This window comes from Elephas maximus, chromosome 23 (genome assembly GCF_024166365.1).
Source record: "Elephas maximus indicus isolate mEleMax1 chromosome 23, mEleMax1 primary haplotype, whole genome shotgun sequence".
NCBI lineage: Eukaryota > Metazoa > Chordata > Mammalia > Proboscidea > Elephantidae > Elephas > Elephas maximus.
The window spans coordinates 32,911,694-32,933,276 of NC_064841.1; the positions used below are offsets into that span (position 1 = coordinate 32,911,694).

General features: G+C 39.3%; 1 long non-coding RNA gene across 1 annotated transcript in view; it reads right to left on the bottom strand.

The window, feature by feature from the left end:
- LOC126066335 (uncharacterized) overlaps positions 1-21,151 on the bottom strand; it is a 292,842-nt gene extending 271,691 nt beyond the window's left edge. Inside the window, exon 1 of the long non-coding RNA XR_007515062.1 lies at positions 21,007-21,151. This is a non-coding gene — a long non-coding RNA (uncharacterized LOC126066335). The remainder of the gene's footprint in view (positions 1-21,006) is intronic.
- Between the last annotated feature and the right edge of the window lie 432 nt (positions 21,152-21,583).

Consider the following 21,583-nt stretch of genomic DNA (forward strand, 5'->3'; position numbering starts at 1 on the left):
ATTTGACAAAGTTCAACACCCATTCATGATAAAAACTCTCAGCAAAATAGGAATAGAAGGAAAATTCCTCAACATAATAAAGGGCATTTATACAAAGCCAATAGCCAACATCATCCAAAATAGAGAGAGTCTGAAAGCATTCCCCTTGAAATCAGGAACCAGACAAGGATGCCCTTTATCATCACTCTTATTCAACATTGTGCTGGAGGTCCTAGCTAGAGCAATTAGGCTAAAAAACTCAGATAAAGAAAAAAAGGGCATTCAGGTTTGTAAGGAAGAAGTAAAAGTATCTCTATTTGCGGATGACATGATCTTATACACAGAAAACCCTAAAGAATCCTCAAGAAAACCACTGAAACTAATAGAAGAGTTCAGCAGAGTATCAGGATACAAGGCAAACATAGAAAAATGAGTTGGATTCCTCTACACCAAGAAAAAGAACATCGAGGAGGGAATCACAAAATCAATACCATTTATGGTAGCCCCCAAGAAAATAAAATACTTAAGAATAAACCTTACCAGAGATGTAAAAGACCTATACAAAGAAAACTACAAGACACTATTGCAAGAAACCAAAAGATCCCTACATAAATGGGAAAACATACCTTGCTTATGGATAAGAAGACTTAGCATTGTAAAAATGTCTATTTACCAAAAGCCATCTATAGATACAACGCAATTCTGATCCAGATTTCAATGACGTTTTTTAATGAGATGGAAAAACAAGTCACCAACTTCATGTGGAAGGGAAAAAGGTCCCAAATAAGTAAAGCATTAATTGAAAAATAAGAACAAAGTGCGGGGCCTCACTCTACCTGATTTTAGAACCTATTATTCTGCCACAGTAGTCAAAAAAGCCTGGTACTGGTACAACAGATACATGGATCAATGGAACGGAATTGAGAATCCAGACATAAATCTACCCACATATGAGCAACTGATATTTGCCAAAGGCCCAAATTCAGTTAAATGGGGGAAAAGACAGTCTCTAGAATAAATGGTGCTGGCATAACTGGATATCCATCTGCAAAAAAGAAACAAGACCCATACCTCACACCATGCACAAAAACGAACTCAAAATGGATCAAAGACCTAAATAAACGATAAAGATCATGGAAGAAAAAATAGGGACAATGCTAGGAGCCCTAATACATGACATAAACAGTATAGAAAACATTACTAACAATGCAGAAGAGAAACTAGATAACTGGGAGCTCCTAAAAATCAAACACCTGTGCTTATCCAAAGACTTCACCAAAAGAGTAAAAAGATTACCTACAGACTGAGAAAAACTTTTTAGCTATGACATTTCTGACCAGCGCCTGATCTCTAAAATCTACACAATACTGCAAAAACTCAACTACAAAAAGACAAATAACCCAATTAAAAAATGGGCTAAAGATGAGGAACAGGCACTTCACTAAAGAAGACATTCAGGTGGTGAAAAGGTACATGAGGAAATGCTCAAGATCATTAGCCATTAAACCAAAACCAAACCAAACCCAGTGCCATTGAGTCGATTCCAACTCATAGCGACCCTATAGGACAGAGTAGAACTGCCCCACAGAGTTTCCAAGGCACGCCTGGCGGATTTGAACTGCCGACCCTTTGGTTAGCAGCCATAGCACTACGCCACCAGGGTTTCCCATTAGCCATTAGAGAAATGCAAATCAAAACTATAGTGAGATTCCCTCTCACTCCAACAGGGCTGGCATTAATCCAAAATCACAAAATAATAAATGTTGGAGAGGTTGTGGAGAGACTGGAATGCTTATACACTGCTGGTGGAAACGTAAAATGGTACAACCACTTTGGAAATCAATTTGGCGCTTCTTTAAAAGGCTAGAAATAGAACTACGGTACAATCCAGCAATCCCACTCCTTGAAATATATCCTAGAGAAATAAGAGCCTTTACACAAACAGATATTTGCACATCCATGTTCATTGCAGCACTGTTTACAATAGCAAAAAGATGGAAGCAATCAAGGTGCCCATCAACGGATGAATGGATAAATAAATTATGGTAAATTTCCACAATGGAATACTACTCATCGATTAAGAACAATGATGAATCCATGAAACATTTCATAACATGGAGAAATCTGGAAGACATTATGCTGGGTGTAATTAGTCAGTTGCAAAAGGACAAATATTGTATAAGACCACTATTATAAGAACTTGAGAAATAGTTTAAACAGAAAAGAAGATATTCTTTAATGGTTACTTAAGGGGGGGGGGAACGAAGGGAGGGCTTTCTTTAGTGATAAGAACTCTTTCAGGTAAAAGACAACACACAATACAGGAGAGGTCAGCACAACTGGACTAAACCGAAAGCAAGGAAGTCTCCTGAATAAACTGAATGCTTCAAAGGCCAGTGTAGCGTGGGAGGAGCTTAGGGACCGTGGTTTCAGGCAACATCTAAGTCAATTGGCATAATAAAATCTATTAAGATAACATTCTGCATTCCACTTTGGGGAGTAGCGTCTGGGGTCTTAAACGCTAGCAAGCGGCCATCTAAGATGCATCAATTGGTCTCAATCCACCTGGAGCAAAGGAGAATGAAGAGCTCCAAAGACACAAGGTAATTATGAGCCAAGAGACAGAAAGAGTGTCATAAACCAGAGACTACATCAGTCTGAGACCAGAAGAACTAGATGGTGCCCAGCTACAAACGATGACTGCCCTGACGGGGAACACAACAGAGAACCCCTGAGGGAGCAGGAGAGCAGTAGGATGCAGACCTCAAATTCTCATAAAAAGACCAGACTTAATGGTTTGACTGAGACTAGAAGGACCCTAGTGGTCCTGGTCCCCAGACGTTCTGTTAGCCCAAGACAGGAACCATTCCCAAAGCCAACTCTTCAGACAGGGATCAAACTGGACAATGGTATAGAAAATGATACTGGTGAAGAGTGAGCTTCTTGGATCAAGTAGACACTTGAGACTATGCTGGCTTCTCCTGTCTCAAGGGGAGATGGGAGGGCAGAAGGGGTCAGAAGCTGGCCGAATGGACTAGAAAAGAGAGAGTGGAGGGATGGAGTATACGGTCTCATTAGGGGGAGAGCAATTTGGAGTATACAGCAAGGTGTGTATAAATTTTTGTGTGAGAGACTGACTTGATTTGTAAACTTTCACTTAAAAAAAAAAGCACGATAAAAAAAGAAAGAAAGAAACCTTACGGAGCAGTTCTACACTGCACTAACCTTGTTTTACAGATGAGGAGCCTGAGACCTCGAGGGTTAACTTGACAAACTTAGATGTGGGATTTGAATTCCCTACTAGTGGACACTCTAGTGACTCTCTAGTCATCTCCTGACGCTAACTTTGAAAGAACTTCCTGGTATGAGCTTTCTATCAAGTTTAAGGTCATGCAGTAAATAACAAGCCAGGACAAAATGAAGTAGAAATGAATACACAAGACAGCTAAAACTGTGCCAAAGACACATTCCATCTTTTAATAGTTTTCACTGAAAAAGTAAATCCTGGGACTCAAACAAGTTTGTCAGGCTTGTTCCCAGTTCTAATGGCTGGGTTTACATTTCCCCTGAATTGCAGCCAGGTGCAGAGGCGTATCTAGGCGGGGATGGGGCCCTGGTAGGGTGGGTGCCCTGGGCATCACTTGAGGCAGGGTGCCAATGAGCAGTTTCTATTGGCCATCTCCAGCTTTTATTTCCAGCTGTGAGAGAGAGATCATTCAACAATTTAACACTAATTGCCCTAGGTACTATTTTCCCAAATAGGCCCCTGGCCAGGTGGGATATGATATGTGTTTTGTTTTAAGGTATATTTGGAGAAGAATGACTGCCCTGGTGGGTGGGTACAAAATGCAAAACACACCAGCAGACCCTGGCTTCTTTGTGTTTTGAGAAGGCCTTTTTCTGCTGGGGTTGCTAGCACTCCACTGATTAGCATAAATTCCATCTGGCCTCTGAGCACTTGTTAAGTGAAGGAGGTTAGCCCAGTGGGAAAAATGAGTCCAGGGACTTTGGGAGACAGTTGATTCAATACTCAGAGTTCAGTTAAGCCTAAAGTTCAACCTATTTAATTATTCATCTCTAAGCACAACAGAGTAGAAAACCTTGTTTGCTTAATCTATATCTCATTATGCCACAATTTCCTTTTTATATCCTGATTTATATATATTCACTGACCATATTACTTTTAATGCTAAACATAACATGTTCCTCTTGGTTTAAATATGATGTGGGAAAAACACAGTCCTATTTAAAAATTTCAAAGAATATATTCTTCACACTTAGAAAAGTTCAATTATTTCTTATTTAATTATAAGCTCCTGTGTTAGAGGCAAGAAAGTCACTAATGATGAAACAGTTAAGAGGATAAAATAATTTGACACTGTTTCGTTAGTTTGGTTTTTCTTAAGAAGAAAACTTATTTTAACTTTATTTTTTCCACAGAATGTATTAATAAAAGGAAAATAGAAGTTACTCACATACTATAATAACTAGACTTAGCGTGTACATGAATTTTCAGCATCCTATTAAAAAAAATAAAGAAAAAATAAAGACGTATTTGCAACACGAAAATGACTGTAGATTCTGGGTTATTTAACATAGTCTTATGAATGTTTTTTTTTTTTATGAATGAGGTAGAAACCCTAGTAGCGTAGTGGTTAAGTGCTATGGCTGCTAACCAAAAGGTCGGCAGTTCAAATCCACCAGGTGCTCCTTGGAAACTCAATGGGGCAGTTCTACTCTCTCCTATGAGGTTGCTATGAATCAGAATCTCCTTGACAGCAACAGATTTGGTTTGTTTTTTATGAATGAGGTAGTCTGATAAGAATTTTCTTCATTGAATATAGATTAAATACTTTCAAATAATTATAATTTCCTGGTCACTGAAGTGATTTGTTAAATCATTCTTTGTTAAATCAGAAGGTATTTTAAAATCTTATATGTTTTAGGGTAACCACAATTAGTACTAATTAATACAATTTATCTTGTAACTGCCAACAAACAAGTGATTGTTAAGAGAAATGCCAGATTAGCAGAGCGACCAGCAAATCATATTTCACTTTAATTAACATTTAATATTTTGTGCCCCCTCTTTTGTATTCGTATTTAAAGTTCTTTGTTTAGAAATAACTATTTTAGCAGTCGTGAACGCCAAAACTCTACAGCTAGTAAAATGCAATTGCATACAGTTTCTCGCTCCCTACATGCTGTCATTACAAAATGCTATTTGGCATGATAGACATACTGCTTGTTGAAATCCCCATGTGATATTAAGAGCCAAACAAGTTAAGAACCACATTTCACTAGAAACACACTAACACAAACTGAATTTGAAAATCTGAACAGATCCATAACAAGAGAAGAAATGGAAAAGGTAAAAAAAAATCTCCCAACAAAAAAAGCCCTGGCCCAAATGGCTTCACTGAAGAGTTCTACCATTCAGAGAAGAGCTTGCACCAGTACTACAAAAAGTATTTCAGAACACAGAAAAGGAAGCGATACTTCTGAATTCATTCTGTGAAGCCAGAATAAACCTCATATCAAAACCAAGTAAAGACACCACAAAAAAGAAAATTACAGACCAATATCTTTCATGAATATAATTGCAAAAATTCTCAACAAAAGTCTAGCCAACAGAATTCAGCATCATATCAAAAAAATAATATGCCATGACTAAGTGAGATTCATACCAGGTATGCAAGGATGGTTCCACATTAGAAAATCAATCATTATAACCTACCACATAAATAAAACAATCACATGATCATCTCAATCAACACAGAAGAAGGCATTTGATAAAGTCCAACACCTATTCCTGATTTAAAAAAAAACTCTCAATAAAATAGAAATACAAGGAAAATTCCTCAATATAATAAAGAGTGTCTATACAACCAACAGGCAACATCATTCCTAATGGAGAGAGGCTGAAAACATTCCCCTTGAGAACAGGAACATGACAAGGATGCCCTTTATCACCACTCCTATTTAACATTGTGCTGGAAGCTCTTGCTAGAGCAATAAGGCAAGAAAAAGAAATAAAGGGCATCCAGATTGGAAAGGAAGAAGTAAAACTATCCCTATTTGTGGATAATATGATACTATACATAGACAACCCAAAGGACTGTACAAGTAAACTACTGGAACTAATAGAAAGATTCAGTAGAGTAGCAGGATACAAGAAAAACATTCAAAAATCAGTTGGATTCCTATACACCAATAAAGAGAACTATGAAAAGGAAATCAGGAAAGCATACCATCTATAATAGCCCCTAAAAAATAAAATACTTAGGAATAAATCTAACCAGGGATGTAAAAGACCTATACAAAGAGAACTACAAAACACTACTGAAAGAAGCCAAACGAGATCTACATAAATGGAAAAACATACCATGCTTATGGATAAGTAGACTTGACATTGTGAGAATGTCAATTCTACCCAAAGCAATCTACAAATACAGTGCAATCACAAGCAAAATACCAACAGTATTCTTTAAAGAGATGGAAAGACTAATTATTAATATTATATGGAAAGGGAAAAGGCCCCAGGTAGTTAAAAAAAAAAAAAAAAGAAGAAGAAGAAAACAGAAGGACGCACACTACCTGACCTCAGAACCTATTATACAGCTACGGTAGTCAAAACAGCCTGGTACTGATGCTGTAAGGGGAACGGGGAGAGCTTGCACTCTTGAAGCTGGAGAGACAAGGGGTGGTGACATTCCTCAATAAGATGGTCCCTACGTAGTTAAACTTCAAGCCAAGGAAATGATCCCTATAAGGGCCCCTAACCTGATAAAGCCCCTAACTTGATAAGGTCCCTAACTTGGTAACTAAACCTTAACCAAAGGAAGTAGTCTCTATAGGGGTCCCTGTCTTGGCTGATTAAACGTTAATGGGGAGAGATAAGACACAAAAAAAGTGTATAAAACCCTAAGAAAACGACTATCGGGGCACTCAGATTCTTTCTCTACCTGAGTAGCCCGCTTGACGCTTCATAGTCAAGTGTACTTTTACTACTAACCCTCTGCTTGCTAATAAACCTCCGCTTGCTTGGCACTATTTGTCTCAGTGTTTGAATTCTTTCCTACACCGAAGACCAGAACCGAGGCCACTCTCCAGTAACATTACAACGATAGACACATTGACTAACAGAATAGAATTGAGAACTCACGTAAATCTATCCACCCAGAGTTACCAGATCTTCAACAAAGGCCCAAAGTCTGTTAAATGGGGAAAAGACAGTCTTTTTAACAAATGATGCTGGCAACACACACACAAAAAAATGCACCAGGACCCATACCTCATACCATACACAAAAAAAAACTAATTAAAAATGGATCAAAGACCTAAATATAAAACCAAAAACTATAAAGATCATAGAAGAAAAAATAGGATCAATGCTAGAGGCCCTAATATACAGCATAAATAGGATACAAGCCATAACTAACAATATAGAAACACCAGAAGACAAGTTAGATAACTGGGATCTTCTAAAAATTAAACACTTAAGCTCATCAAAAGACTTCACCAAAAGAGTAAAAAGAGAGCCTACAGACCGGGAAAAATTTTAGGTTATAACATAACCGACAAAGGCCTAATCTTTAAAGTCTATAGGAAAATCTAATGCCTCTACAACAAAAAGACAAATAATCCAATTAAAAAACAGGCAATGGATATTGTGATGGTTAAGGTTGTGTGTCAACTTGGCTGGACCATGATTCTCAGTGGTTTGGCTGTTATGATGTAGCTTGACAGTCATATCATCTTGTGATCACTTCCATGATGAGATTTGATATAATGTGATCACCTCCATGATGGAATCTGCTATAAGTAGCCAATCAGTTGAAAGGGAGTTCCCTTGGGCATGTGGCCTGCATCAAATATAAGTGGACATTCTGGCAAGGCTTGTGGGCTTTTGCTCACTCTGGATCTTACAGCTGGCTCCTGTTTATCTGACATCGGTCCTTGGGACTTGAGCTAGCAGCTTACCTGTGGTCTTACCTGGCGATCTTGGGACTCATTAACCTTAACAGCCTGTGAGCAACAGCCCTGCTCTCTGACCTGCCAGTTTTGGGTTTGTCAGCCCCTGTGGTTACGTGAATCAGGAGAAGCTTCTATCCTGACCCATGGACTTGGGATGTTCCAGCCATTTCCTTCATATAAATCTCTCTGTGTATATATTTATATGATTTACTGGTTTTGCTTCTCTAGAGAACTCAGCCTAAGACAGACACGAACAGACACTTCACTAAAGAAGGCATTCAGGGGACTGACAGACACACGAGGATATGTTCACGATCATTAGCCATTAGAGAAATGCAAATAAAAGCTACAATGAAATAACATCTCACCCCAACATTACTGGCACTAAACAGAAAATAACAAATGTTGGAGAGTCTATAGGGAGACTGGAACTCTTATGCACTGCTGGTAGGAATGTAAAATGGTAAAACCATTTTGGAAAACGATATGGCACTTCCTTAAAAAGCTAGAAATAGCAATACCATATGTTCTAGCAATCCCGCTCTTAGGAACATATCCTAGGGAAATAAGAGCCGTCACATGAATAGACATACACACAGCCATGTTCATTGCAGAATTATTTACAATAGCAAAAAGGTGGAAATAATCTCAGTGCCCATCAACAGATGAACAGATAAACAAACCATGGTGCATACACACAATGGAATACTAAAAAAATGACAATAATGAACAATGATGAATCTATGAAGCATCTCACATCATGGGTGAATCTGGAGGGCATTATGCTGAGTGAAATAAGTCAATCACAAAAAGATAAATACTATATGAGACTACTATTATAACAATCTTTGATGGGTAGGATGGAGAGGAGGGAAAAACAAAAACACTAACTAGACAATAGATAAGTGATAACTTTGGTGATAAGTAAGCCAGTACACGATACTTGGGAAGTCAGCGTATCTTGACCAAGGCAAGGTCATGGAAGCTTCATAGATACATCCAAACTCCCTGAGGGACCGAATTTCTGAGCTAACGGCTGGGGACCACAGTCTCAGGGGACATCTAGCTCAACTGGCATAACATAGTTTATAAAGAAAATGTTCTTCATCCTACTTTGGTGAGTAGCATCAGGGGTCTTAAAAGCTTGAAAGCAGCCATCGAAGATACTCCACTGATCTCACCCCATCTGGAATAAGGGAGAATGAAGAAAGAAAAAGACACAAGGAAAAGATTAGTCCAAAGGACTAACAGACCACGACTATCACAGCCTCCACCAGACTGAATCCAGCACAATTAGATGGTGTCCAGCTACCACCACTGTCCACTCTGGCAGGGATCGCAATAGAAGGTCCCAGACAGAGCTGGAGAAAAATGTAGAACAAAATTCTAACTCACAGAAAAAGACCAGGCTGACAGAGACTGGATAAACCCTGAGAGTATGGCCCCCAGACATCCTTTTAACTTAGTACTAAAGTCACTCTTGATTTTCACCTTTCAGCCAAAGATCAGACAGGTACATAAAACGAAATGAGACTAAAGGGGCACACCAGCCCAGGGGCAAGGACGAGAAGGCATGACGGGACAGGAAAGCTGGTAATGGGGAACCCAAGTTCGAGAATGGGAGAGTGTTTTCATGTCGTGGGGTTGGCAACTAATGTCACAAAACAACATGTGTATTGTTTAATGAGACCCTAATTTGCTCTGTAAACCTTCATCTAAAGCACTAATAAAAAAAAAATTTAAAAGAACCACATTTCAAGTAAACAAAAGTGAATCTAAGAGTTAATGCTGTCTCACAAATCGATTCGGAATCTGTTTAGGCAAAGGAAAATTTCCATTCAAATTAAAATTTTTAAGAAGTGAGCCAATTTTTCCATGTAAACTGGCAACAAAAAGCAAACCTGTTTTTTAAACTATTTGACATCATTATGAGCCTTGAGAGAAATGTGCTTTTACAGTGTTACAAAAGGAATTTCAACATTGTCATTTTGAAGGTTTGGAGTCTTTATCTAGGAACTAACGTTGTTATGCTAACTATAAAGTGCAGTTATTTGGTAAATGGACCTCACTGAAGCAATTGGTAGCATCCGTTGAATGCGTTAAACACCAACCAAACATTAAAACAGAAATATTGACTGGAACATGTGCACCCATTTTGTTCATAATAAAAACAGACACATTCTTAAAATTTTAGTCATCGAAAGATTTCTAAGATGTTAACTTCCTTTGTATTTAAAAATAACTGGGTGGGGAACTGATTTGAGGTAGGAAAAAACGAGGACATTTTGTATATCAAGTGCATCACAAGGAAAAACTTGAAAAATCACAGATTCTTAATTATAAAACAATGATGACAAAACTCAGAACTGCCACAAAATCGTGGGAGAAATTTATGAAAACAGTTATCTAGGAAGTAGTTAGATAACTGCTCTCAACAAGGTCTTTATAATTTAAACACGGGCCAGTTATGGTTTCATCATTCCCATTTTCACTTAAGCTACATATTTCTACCTTGGTTTTCTAAAAACTACCTTTAAAATATATTTTTATTAAAATATGTTCATCATCTTGAAGCTCGTCTTGTAAGAGTACAGTAGCGTTACATGATGAGCTTGAAAAGATTTCTTAGTTAATAAAGTTAAAAATCAGTCATTTGGTATTACCATTTTTCTTTTTATTTCTTCTCGGTTTTATTTTTTAATAAATAATGCATTCACATAGGAATTTTCAACATTCTGTAAGCACATAGTATAAAATCAGAAGGTAATAATATTCCACAAACTTCTGTGTGTTGATGGGATACACTACTATGCCCCAAGCCTTCTAAAAATAGTGTCTATTAATGTCACATCTTGCTCCTCTTCCACATCCTGTTATGTTATTTCAGCCCTCTAGTTTGAACTCTGTATACATATCTCCACTCTTCTAAGGCATTACTTAACCAATATGCAGAATTTTGTTATGACAGGGTTTATAACCTGGGGAACATTTAAATTTATATTTATAGGCTTATGCCATCTCTTTATTTTAATGTATTATCCCTCCTAGCTACCAAATGGCTACTAAAAGAAGTGCTTCTCCATCTCATATAGGGAAAAGGGTAAGAGTGGAATGTAAAATAGTGTAGGCTAGAGCTCAGCGGTTAAGTGCTCACCTGCTAACTGAAAGATCAGCAGTTCAACCCACCAGCTGCTCCAAAGGAGAAAGATGTGGCAGTCTGCTTCCATAAAGATAGTTTTTGTTAGGTGCCATCGAATTGGTTCCAACTCTTAGTGACCCTATGTATAACAAAACGAAACACTCCCTGGTCCTGTGCCATCCTCACAATGGTTGGTATGCTTAAGCCCATCGTTGTAGCCACTGTGTCAGTCCATCTCATTGATGGCCTTCCTCTCTTTTGCTGACCCTCTACTTTACCAAGATGTCCTTTTCCAGGGACCACTCCTCACTAATAACATGCCCAAAGTACCTGAGATGAAGTCTCACCATCCTTGCTTCTAAGAAGCTTTCTAGCTATACTCCTTCCAAGATAGATTTGTTCGTTCTTTTAGCAGTCCATGATATATTCAATATTCTTCACCAGCACCATAATTTAAAGACATCAATTCTTCTTTGGTCTTCCTTATTCTTTGTCCAGCTTTTGCATGCATATGAGGCAATTGAAAATACTATGGCTTGAGTCAGGCACACCTTAGTCCTCAAAGTGGCATCTTCCTGTAAAGATTACAGCCTTGGAAACGCTATGGGGCAGTTCTACTCTGTCCTACAGGGTAGCTATGAGTTGGTATCAACTTAACAGAATTGACTTAAAGGCAATGGGTTTTGGAGGGAGGGGTTGTTGAGAAAGGTTTGATAATAATGAGGAATCATGCCCAGTTCTAAGACACTCATAACAAACAAAAAATTGCCTTTAAAAATTTTTAAACAAAACCATATTGTGAAGAGATAAATTAAGGGAACACTTAGAAAGAACTAAATCTGGCACGTAGTCCAGGCCCATCGTCTTATAAACAAACAAGCCCATTTCTATGGAGTTGATTCTGGCTTATAGGGACCCTAGAGGACAGAGTAAAACTGTCCCATAGGATTTCCAAGGATGTAATCTTTATGGAAGCACACCACTTGGTGGGTTGAAAGCACACCAGTTGGTGGGTTCGAACCACCCACTTTCCAATTAGCTGCCAAACTTTAACCACTGCACCACTAGGGCTCTTTCACCTTGTAATCTTTATGGAAGCACACCACTTGGTGGGTTGAAAGCACACCAGTTGGTGGGTTCGAACCACCCACTTTCCAATTAGCTGCCAAACTTTAACCACTGCACCACTAGGGCTCTTTCACCTTGTAATAGATGAAGAGATTTAGGCTCAGGGAAATTAAGTCGATTGCTCAGGATCACATAGCTTAATCAAAGGCAGATATGAAGCTAGAATCTAGTTTTTGAATCTCCCATCTCGAGCTCATTTTGCTGTCAAAATTATTTCCATTGATGTACATTGCTTTTGAATGTCCTACAAAGACAGAGTATATTCACATTATAAACAAGGGGTTCCCCCATATCTCAGGTGGAACAAATAAATAGATTTATGAAGGAATTAGATAAATTCATAGATCATATATTCACAATAATTTAAGGAAGAAAACTAGAGTTATTTGCAGAGAATGTCATCAAAAATTTCCCCAAATTTGCCCTCTCCATCTATTGAAACTCAGGTCTCAAAGGTGATGACCACACTCGATAAGTTAACCACAGGATTGATTGCCCCTCAATTCTGATTAGTGCACCCGCTGTACACACACACACCTTCAACGTCAACACCTTAGCTTGGCCATACCTTTAGTTCCCCTCGTTCTGCTTCCAAAATCACAGCTCGTCCTTTGCTCTCTGTCACTCTCTTGAACTTTTCTCTCACTGTGATCCCTTCCTTTTCACTAGTTTCCTGTAGATGCTCCTAAAATTTCCATCTCCTGCTCTTTTGTTGTCTTTCATCCTGGGTTATATATCTAACTGCTCATGGAGAATCTCTGTTTCAATGTCTTGCAAATATCTCAAATTCAACTTATTTAAAAAGGAATGTCTTTCCCTTAATGAAGATCCTTCTCCTAATTTCCATGTTTCCGTTGTTTTCCCAATATACCGAGAACAAAACCTTGGCATCTTCTTTGATCTTTTCTCTCTGTTTTCAACACATATCCTATCCTTTAACTTTTTCTGTAATGTATCTCACACTCTTTCTTAGGCTGTGTTCTCTAGAAAAGCAACACCCGTGAAGCATATGTATATATGTGTGTGCATGTGTTTGTGTGTGTGTGTATATATATATATATGAGTGTATATATATATATGTCTGTGTGTGTGTGTATATATATATATATATATATGGAATACAGACAGAGATTTATATCAAGGAATGGCTCACACTGCTGGAGAGGCCAGAAAGTCCTAAGTCCATGAGTCAGGCCGGAGGCTTCTCCTGACTCATGTAGCTACAGAGGCTGGTAAACCCAAGATCAGCAAGTCAAACAGCAGGCTGCTGGCTCAGAGGCTGTGGAGGCTGACTGCCAGCTCAAGTGTCAAGAATCAGAGGTCAGATGAACAGGAACCAGCTATAGGATCCAGAGTGAGAAAAAGCCAGAAAGCTGTGAGAAAGGCCATGTATATCAGATGCAGGCCACACCCCCAAGGAAACTCCCTTTCAACTGAATGACTATTCACAGCAGATCTCATCATGGAGGTGATTACATTATACAAAATCTCATTATGGAGGTGATTAAAACATTATACAGCTGCCAAAACATCATAACTGTCAAACCACTGAGATTAATGGCCCAGCCAAGTTGACACACAACATTAATCATCACAGTCCACCCTTTGTCAGCTTAGCACCTGTACACATCTCCCTAAACTATAATGTCTAAAGATAATTATAAAGTCATACTTGTGCCTATCATGATACAACTACACATCTACAACTGAAAATGCACTAGCCCTGTTTATATCTTATATTTTATAAGTTAAGAATACAAAAACATTTGACACACACATACAAGAATGAAATGCTCGTAATGATTACAGCCCTAATTTCTGCAACTGGTCATGTGGCTGTAGCCAGTATTTAGAACTAACTTCTACCACTCATTCCATATTCCCTTTACTCTTAGCAATCACCTCAGCTGGTAGTGGTTCTTTGCCTGGTAGGGTAACCCAAAGCTTCATTCCTGAAGGGTCTGGGCCATTAACAGTCATGTTAGAATTGGTTTGCTGTAGTTTTCCATTGACTTTGATCACAGGACATGGTAGTACTAAAAGAACGCCCTAAGGCATCTCCTGTATTCCAGACATACTCTTTTTTACCTCCACTACGTAATATCAATCTGATTTCCTCTTGATAACAAGGATCAATCACACCAGCCAATATAATAACTCTTTCCTTTGGTTGTTGATCCAGAGACATGAGGAGCCCAAAGTGGCTATGTGGCATTCTTAGCTTCCAGTTCAGTGGAATCAGTGTTGTGTCTCCTGGTGGGAGCATTCTTCCCTTTGGAACTAAAACCTCTAGACCCACAGAGTATAGAATCATAGGGACAGGAGGCAAAAATTTGGTGGGTGGGTCACTAGGGGTAATAGTGAGTGGTGCCACTTCCATTTCTACTCCTTGATTCCTCGACCCATGAATCTTGGTTATGGGAGAAACAGCACCATGTATTGGACACTAGTTTTAGAGCATATACAGCCTCCTGGAGAGCACTGCCCCAACCCTGCAAGGTATTGCCACAGTAATTATGTCTTTAGAAGGCCATTCCATTGTTCTATCAAACCAGCTGCTTCAGGATGATGGGGAACATGGTAAGATCAGTGAATTGCATGAGCATGGGCCTATTGCTACACTTCATTTGCTGTGAAGTCAGTCCCTTTATCCAAGGCGATGTTGTGTGGGATACCATGATGTTGAACAAGGCATTCTGTAAGTCCACAGATGGTAGTTTTGACGGAAGCGCTACATGCAAGGAAGGCAAATTTGTATTCTATTCTATCAAGAACAAAATGCTGCTCTTTCCTTGATGGAAGCAATCCAATGTAATAAACTTTCCACCAGGTTGTTGGCTGATCGCCTCGAGGAATGGTATCATATTGGGGACTCAGCGTTGGTGTCTGCTGCCACCAGATTGGACACTCAGCATTGGCTGTAGCCAAGTGGGCCTTGGTGAGTGGAAGACCATGTTGCTGAGCCCGTGCATAACCTCAATCCCTGCCACCACGGTCACTTTGTTCATAAGCACTTCGGGCAATGACAAGAGTGGCTGGGGAAAGAAGATGACTGGTTACCACAGAACACGCCACCTTTGCACTTGATAAAATTATTCTCTGCTGAGGTCACCCTTTGGTGAGCATTCACATGAGACACAAATATCTTCACTTCTTTGGCCGATTCAGAGAAGCCTATCCACATAACTCTTACCCCTACCTCTTTGTCACCAATTTTTTAATCATGTTCCTTCTAAGTTCCTGACCATCCAGCCAAACCACTGGCCACAGCCCATGAAGCAGTATACAGTCACACATCTGGCCATTTCTCCTTCCAAGCAAAATAAACAACCAGATGTACTGCTCGAAGTTCTGTCCCTTGGGAGGATTTTGCTTCACCACAATTTTCCAGTGAGGTCCCAGAAACTGGATGTAGTACTACTGCTGCCTACTTTCGAGTGGTGCCTGAATGTCGCTCAGAACAATCTGTAAACCAGGCACGAGTTTTCTTTTCCTCAGTCAACCGATCATAAGTAACTCCCCAAGAGGCCATAGGTGCAGACTTGGAGAGGGCAGATAATGTGACAGGAGTGAATACCACGGGCATTGGGGCCACTTGTCATGCAACATACTTGTGCCTTCAGGTCTTGGTTTGGCCCAGTCTCATATATACCACTTCTGTTTAATGATGGAGTGCTGCTGTGCACATCCAACTTTATGACTGTGGTCAGACAACACCCAGTTCATGATCAGCAGCTCATGCCTCATGCTGACTTGGCAGCTCATGGTTAAGAGCTCAGTCTCTACTTAGGCCAAAAACTGTTTCTCAAAAGGAGAGTAGTTATCTGCACAGCATGATAGGGCTTTGTTCTAAAATCCTAAGAGTCTGCACTGTGATTCACCAATAGGGGCCTGCCACAGACTCCCAACAGCATCTCTATGTGCCACTGACACTCAAGCATCTCTCACAGCTTAGGAGTCTAGAAGTCCAAATTCAGGGCACCAGCTCTCAGGAAAGCCTTTCTTTCTCTGTTGGTTGGGGAGGAGAGTCCTTGTCATCAATCTTTCCCTGGTCTAGGAGCTTCTCAGCACAGGGACCCCAGGCCCAAAGATGTGCTCCACTCTAGGTACTTCTTTCTTGGTGGTATGAGGTCCCACTCCTCTCTGCTCATTTCTCTCTTTTATATCTCAAAAGAGATTGACTCAAGACACAACTGAATCCTGCTCATTAACAAAACCACCTCTAATTCTGCTTCATTAACATCATGTTGTTGTTGTTTGGTGCCATCGGCCCTATAGGACAGAGTAGAACTGTCCCATAGAGTTTCCAAGGAGCAGCTGGCAGGTTCGAACTGCCAACTTATGGTTAACTTATGGTTAGCAGCCAAAATCTGAACCACTACACCAGCAGGGCTTCCATTAATGTCATAGAGGTTAGGATTTACAGCACATAGGATAATCACATCAGATCACAAAATGGTGGACAGCTACACAATACTGGGAATCATGGCCAAACCAAGTTGATAGACATTTTGGGGGGATACAATTCAATCCATAGGAGACCTATTCATGTTACCTTCAGATAAATCTTCCTAAAAGGTACTTTAAATCACTTGGCTTAAAAATAGCTTGAGGACAGTGTCTGACCTCCTTCAACCCCACAAGGGGGAAGGAGAACCAAGACGAACAGCATAAGGTTAACTCCAATGAGGTGGAAGCCAGAGAAGCCTGCTCTCATGGCCATCTCTACCGATTCTGATGCCAAATGTCCTTCCCATAGCACTCTCTACTGGGTTCGATAATTCATTGCCATGGCCACACAGAACTCACAGACCATACTCACAACCATGGGGTTTATTTTTAGGGAAGCAACAGTTGAGATTCAAGTTCAAGAACATTCAGGATACAGTTCTTCTCCCAGGATAGCCTCTCCCCAGCTGTGCTCACAGGCATGCCTCTTCCTGGCCCTCGGTCTGCCCAAAGGCACTCAGCTTTCTTTCTCTGTAGGCCAGGAAGCCTACTGCGTCATCTCCTGTTGCCAGGTCTCTACTGCTGGTCTCTGCTTCTTTGGTGGTGGTAGGCTCCTCTTAGCTCTGCAATTGGCTCTTGTTTAAGGCAAAACTGACCAATTCCCTTGGTAGGCCACAACTACCCTATCATACAACCACCTGGGTGGGAGTTACAAGGCCATGACTAGAAAGGCACACACGAAAGTAATTAATCCAATGCACTTGGCATTCTATTGTTTAAAACTTTCAAATTCTCTCACTCTATCTGCAAAGTCTTTAGCTTGGCATTGAAGGCCACACAAAGCCCACTCTTGTGTTATCTTCAAGGCATCTTTGAACTTTAATGCTTACCCCACACTGCACAGCTAATACCAAATACAAGTAGCCCTACAATAGAATTAGTCCTGAACCACTTTCTTTGACACATCTTAAATGATTGATTCTGGCCTACTTGTGGTTTTTCAACATTTGACCTTGCAATTAAATTTCTCCTAAACTAGATACTCTGCTACTCCTCTAGCTTTCAGCTTTTTAGCTACCTCCCTTTAAGTCTCTCTTCTTGGCTGCTATCTTTAGCCAACCAAGACAAGCATTCTTCTTTATTCTGGAACCTTAAACTTTTCCAGTACTTCCATCCTCTTTCTCCCCTCTCTACTCTCAGGTTTCCTCTGTCTACTCAAATACTTTCTGGACAACTAGTTCTGCCCATGAAGCCTCAAATCTGGGCATAGGTCTATGAAAGATCTCCTATGCAGGCTCAAGCATCCTTTTGTTTTAGTCAATATAGGCCTAGAGTATCTTGCCCAACTTTCTTCTTTGTTGATTGAATTTCTGCCTCACTTCAATGTCCATTAAAATTCCCTGAGCATTACCAGGAAAGGACACTTTCTCCTCTGAAATTCTATAGCATTGCTGTCAATATAAATATGTGAGCCACATATCTATTTTAGAAATTTAGTAGCCACATAATAAAAGTAAAAAGAAATAAGTGAAATTAATAATATACTTTATATTGTTTAATATATCAAAACTATCATCTAAACTTAAACATATAATCAATATAAAAATAATTAATGTGATATTTACATTCATTACTTTCATTCTGGGTCTTCAAAATCCAGTGTGTATTTATAGTTACAGCATGTCTCAGTTTGGATGGGCCACATTTCAAGTGCTCAATAGCAACATGTGGCTAATGACTACCAAATGGGCAGTAGAGGCCTATCGCATTTGTTAAATTGTTAGGTGTTTGGCATATACTGGCCTGTAGAGTTACATATTTTTCACCAATAGATGTCTAGACTCTCGATTGTCAGCTCCTAAGAGATGGAAATAGAGTCCTGATGGTGCAATAGTTAAGTGCTGGGCTGCTAACCAAAAAGTCAGAAGTTTGAACCCACACAGCGGCTCCATGGGGAAAAGACCTGGCAATCTGCTTAAGTAAAGATTACAGTCAAGAAAACCCTATGGGGCAGTTCTACTCCATCACGTGGGGTCACTCTGTCAGAATCATCTTGATGGCAAGCAAAAACAGTAACAATGGGGGATAGGACTAGCCAGTGTAGTGCCACATTCTGGGGCACACACAGTGTGATGTAAAACAGCTATCACATAAAGAGGTTATTACAATATATTGTGATAAGTTCAGATAGAAATGGAAGCACAGGGCTAGGGCAGCTCCATAGTTCTCTATGCCTCTTTTGTACCTCTCAGACTTGCCTCCATTGAGTTGCACACAAGGAAGGGAATAAGGCAATAACCAGATAATTTTTAAATATTAATGATTTATAAATATGATAAGTGCTAAAAAGGAGACACGTACTAGGGAGGTCAGAACTGGGGCAAACTTACCGAGTACACAAGTGAAATATAAAATGATACCTTAAGAGGGTATAAGATAAAAGGAAATAAGAGGGGAATAGAATATCCTAGGGAAAAATAACAGCCTATGCAAAGGTTCTGAGGCAGGAAGAAACCAAGGGCCCTGAGAAGCTCCCTAGGAGCCTGGGGCCTGAGTATATTCCTGGCACAATAGAAAGAGCTTAATTTAGAGCCTGACACAAGTGAAAATGTACATTAAACCCATCAGGAAATTCCTGAGACTGGCCACATCACAAATTGAGGGGCTGAGGTTTGATAAAGCATCTGAGTCTGAATGAGTTTTCTTGAGGTTTTAGGCTCTTTCAGTTCTATAATCTTTGGGAGATGTGACAGAGCGAAAAGCTTCTGCATTCTCTCCCCAAAAATAGGGTTTTATGAGCTTACATTTGAGGGAGAGTGAGGTCAGTCCCCTTTATTCATCTTTGAGAAGTCAGAGGTGCTATAGTGTCATGTGTAATTGTTAGCAGTTCTTCAACTAATTGTCTTGATATTAAGCAGTTTTTTAATCACTGAAGGAGATCTAGTCTTAAAGCCAGACACGCACCTACTAACTCTGAACAGGAAGCTAAAGAATAAATAAAACAGCTGTATCAAAGTCCCAAGTTTTCCAAAATTCTGATTAATTAAATGTGACAGAAAGAGTCATAGAAACGCTGCTTACAGTTATTTATTTTTCATTCGCTTCTCCTACACTCCCAAAAATCAATGGAAAAATCTCTAACGGCTGCACTGGTGTGATCACAGCAAAAAGCAGTTTCTATTTTTGAGTTCCTGCTTCCTATTATTCAGACACACTTGGAATTTTTTCTCTACAATTTAAGTGTCGGTTGCTGCCCTGTTACTTAGCCAACATGGCATGATTTTAATTGAGTGTGGCTGTATCTAAGAAGGAAAAGACACCAACATTGTAAAGCAAACATCATCCCAGCATGGCTCTAGAGCTTGCTAGTTGTTTTCCTGGCTGATTAAAATTTTTACAGATGTTAGAATCTGAATCATTATGGAATTCAAGCCCACATTAAAATCCTCTCTTTATCATGCTGAATCAGTAAGATGCAGTAAGTAATCCAGGTTTCCCAATGCTATGAATCAATGGAATATTTAGAAGCTGTATATTTAATTCCTTGTTCAGTTGTATTGTGAGTTTATTCAGTGGTTACATAATCACTTAATTAGCCTACTATTCTGAGTCCAGAACTCTTGGAACATTTTCCAACACATTTTTCTCCTACATCAAGATAGCTTATTACTAATAAGTTATATAACCTAACATCCTAAGTGACTATCGGAACAAATTTCTTCTTCATGGAATTTAAAATCAAAAAAAGGTTAACTAAATAGGAAAACCTTTTTTCCTTTTTGTTTTCTATAAAATCCACAGGCCAGTACTAGCCACAACTTCAATACAGTTAACAATAATGATAGTGACAATCACATATTGAGCACTATTGGAGATACTGCTACTCAAAAGCCTTTCTCATTCTTCTTTCCAACAAGACCCCAATTTTATTTGGCTTGATAATGAGCCCAGTTAAAACTACACACCTTCTTAGATTCTCTTGCAACTGTGAGTAGCCATGTGACCCAGTTCCAGACAATAAAGAATAATCTTAAATTCTTGGGGAGATTTCCAGGAAACCTAGTGTTTTCCTGCAAGTTAAAACAAAAATACACACTTTCACTTTCTTCCTATCTGGAGCTTAGAGGTGATGGCCGGATGTAAAGCATCCTTTTTACATTGAGAATGAAACCCTCCTATTAGAGAAGGTACCAATTCCTCTGGGCATCAGTTCTGGACTACCTCCTCCTAGATTTCTTACTATCCGAGAAAAATAAGCCACTTTATGTTCAAGGAAAAGTAGACAGGATTTGTGAAATGTGACTGAAAGCAATCCTAACTGACAGGATACTTACTCCACACGTCCAGCAGTGTCTTGTTGCACAAGTCCAGGGAGCCTCATTCACTGTGTGTCCAACAAATGGCCTTGTAGTTGCCGGACACTAAGCATGGTCTAGGGATTTATAGATGAATGAAATACAGATTCTGACTTTCAGGAACCTAGAACTGCATGAGAAGAGACAAATTTTTAAACATATAATTGCAATATAATGTTGCCTTTTTTAAATTATGAAGTCAGGGTTTCATGAGAGTTATAGCATTTGAGTTCAAAAATGGTCTATCATCACATAAGTTTGGAAAACTTACTATATCTTCATAATGCACTCTGGCATATTAAAGGCACCAGTAAGTCCTGTGGCAACAAGGAAATTTAACTTTCTTTGGCCTGCTGTTTCTTAAAACTATTTAATAATACCACCTTTTTTTTTTCCTGCTAGGCAGTGCTTCTTAATATCCTGCAGAATTAGTGTTCAAAGAAGCATACATGGGGAAATGCTATACTATGTGATTTAATAAAGTTATAATCTCAGTACTATGGCAAATATCATCATGCTGGGTCAAGTAGAGGGTCATCAAAAGAGAGGAAGACCT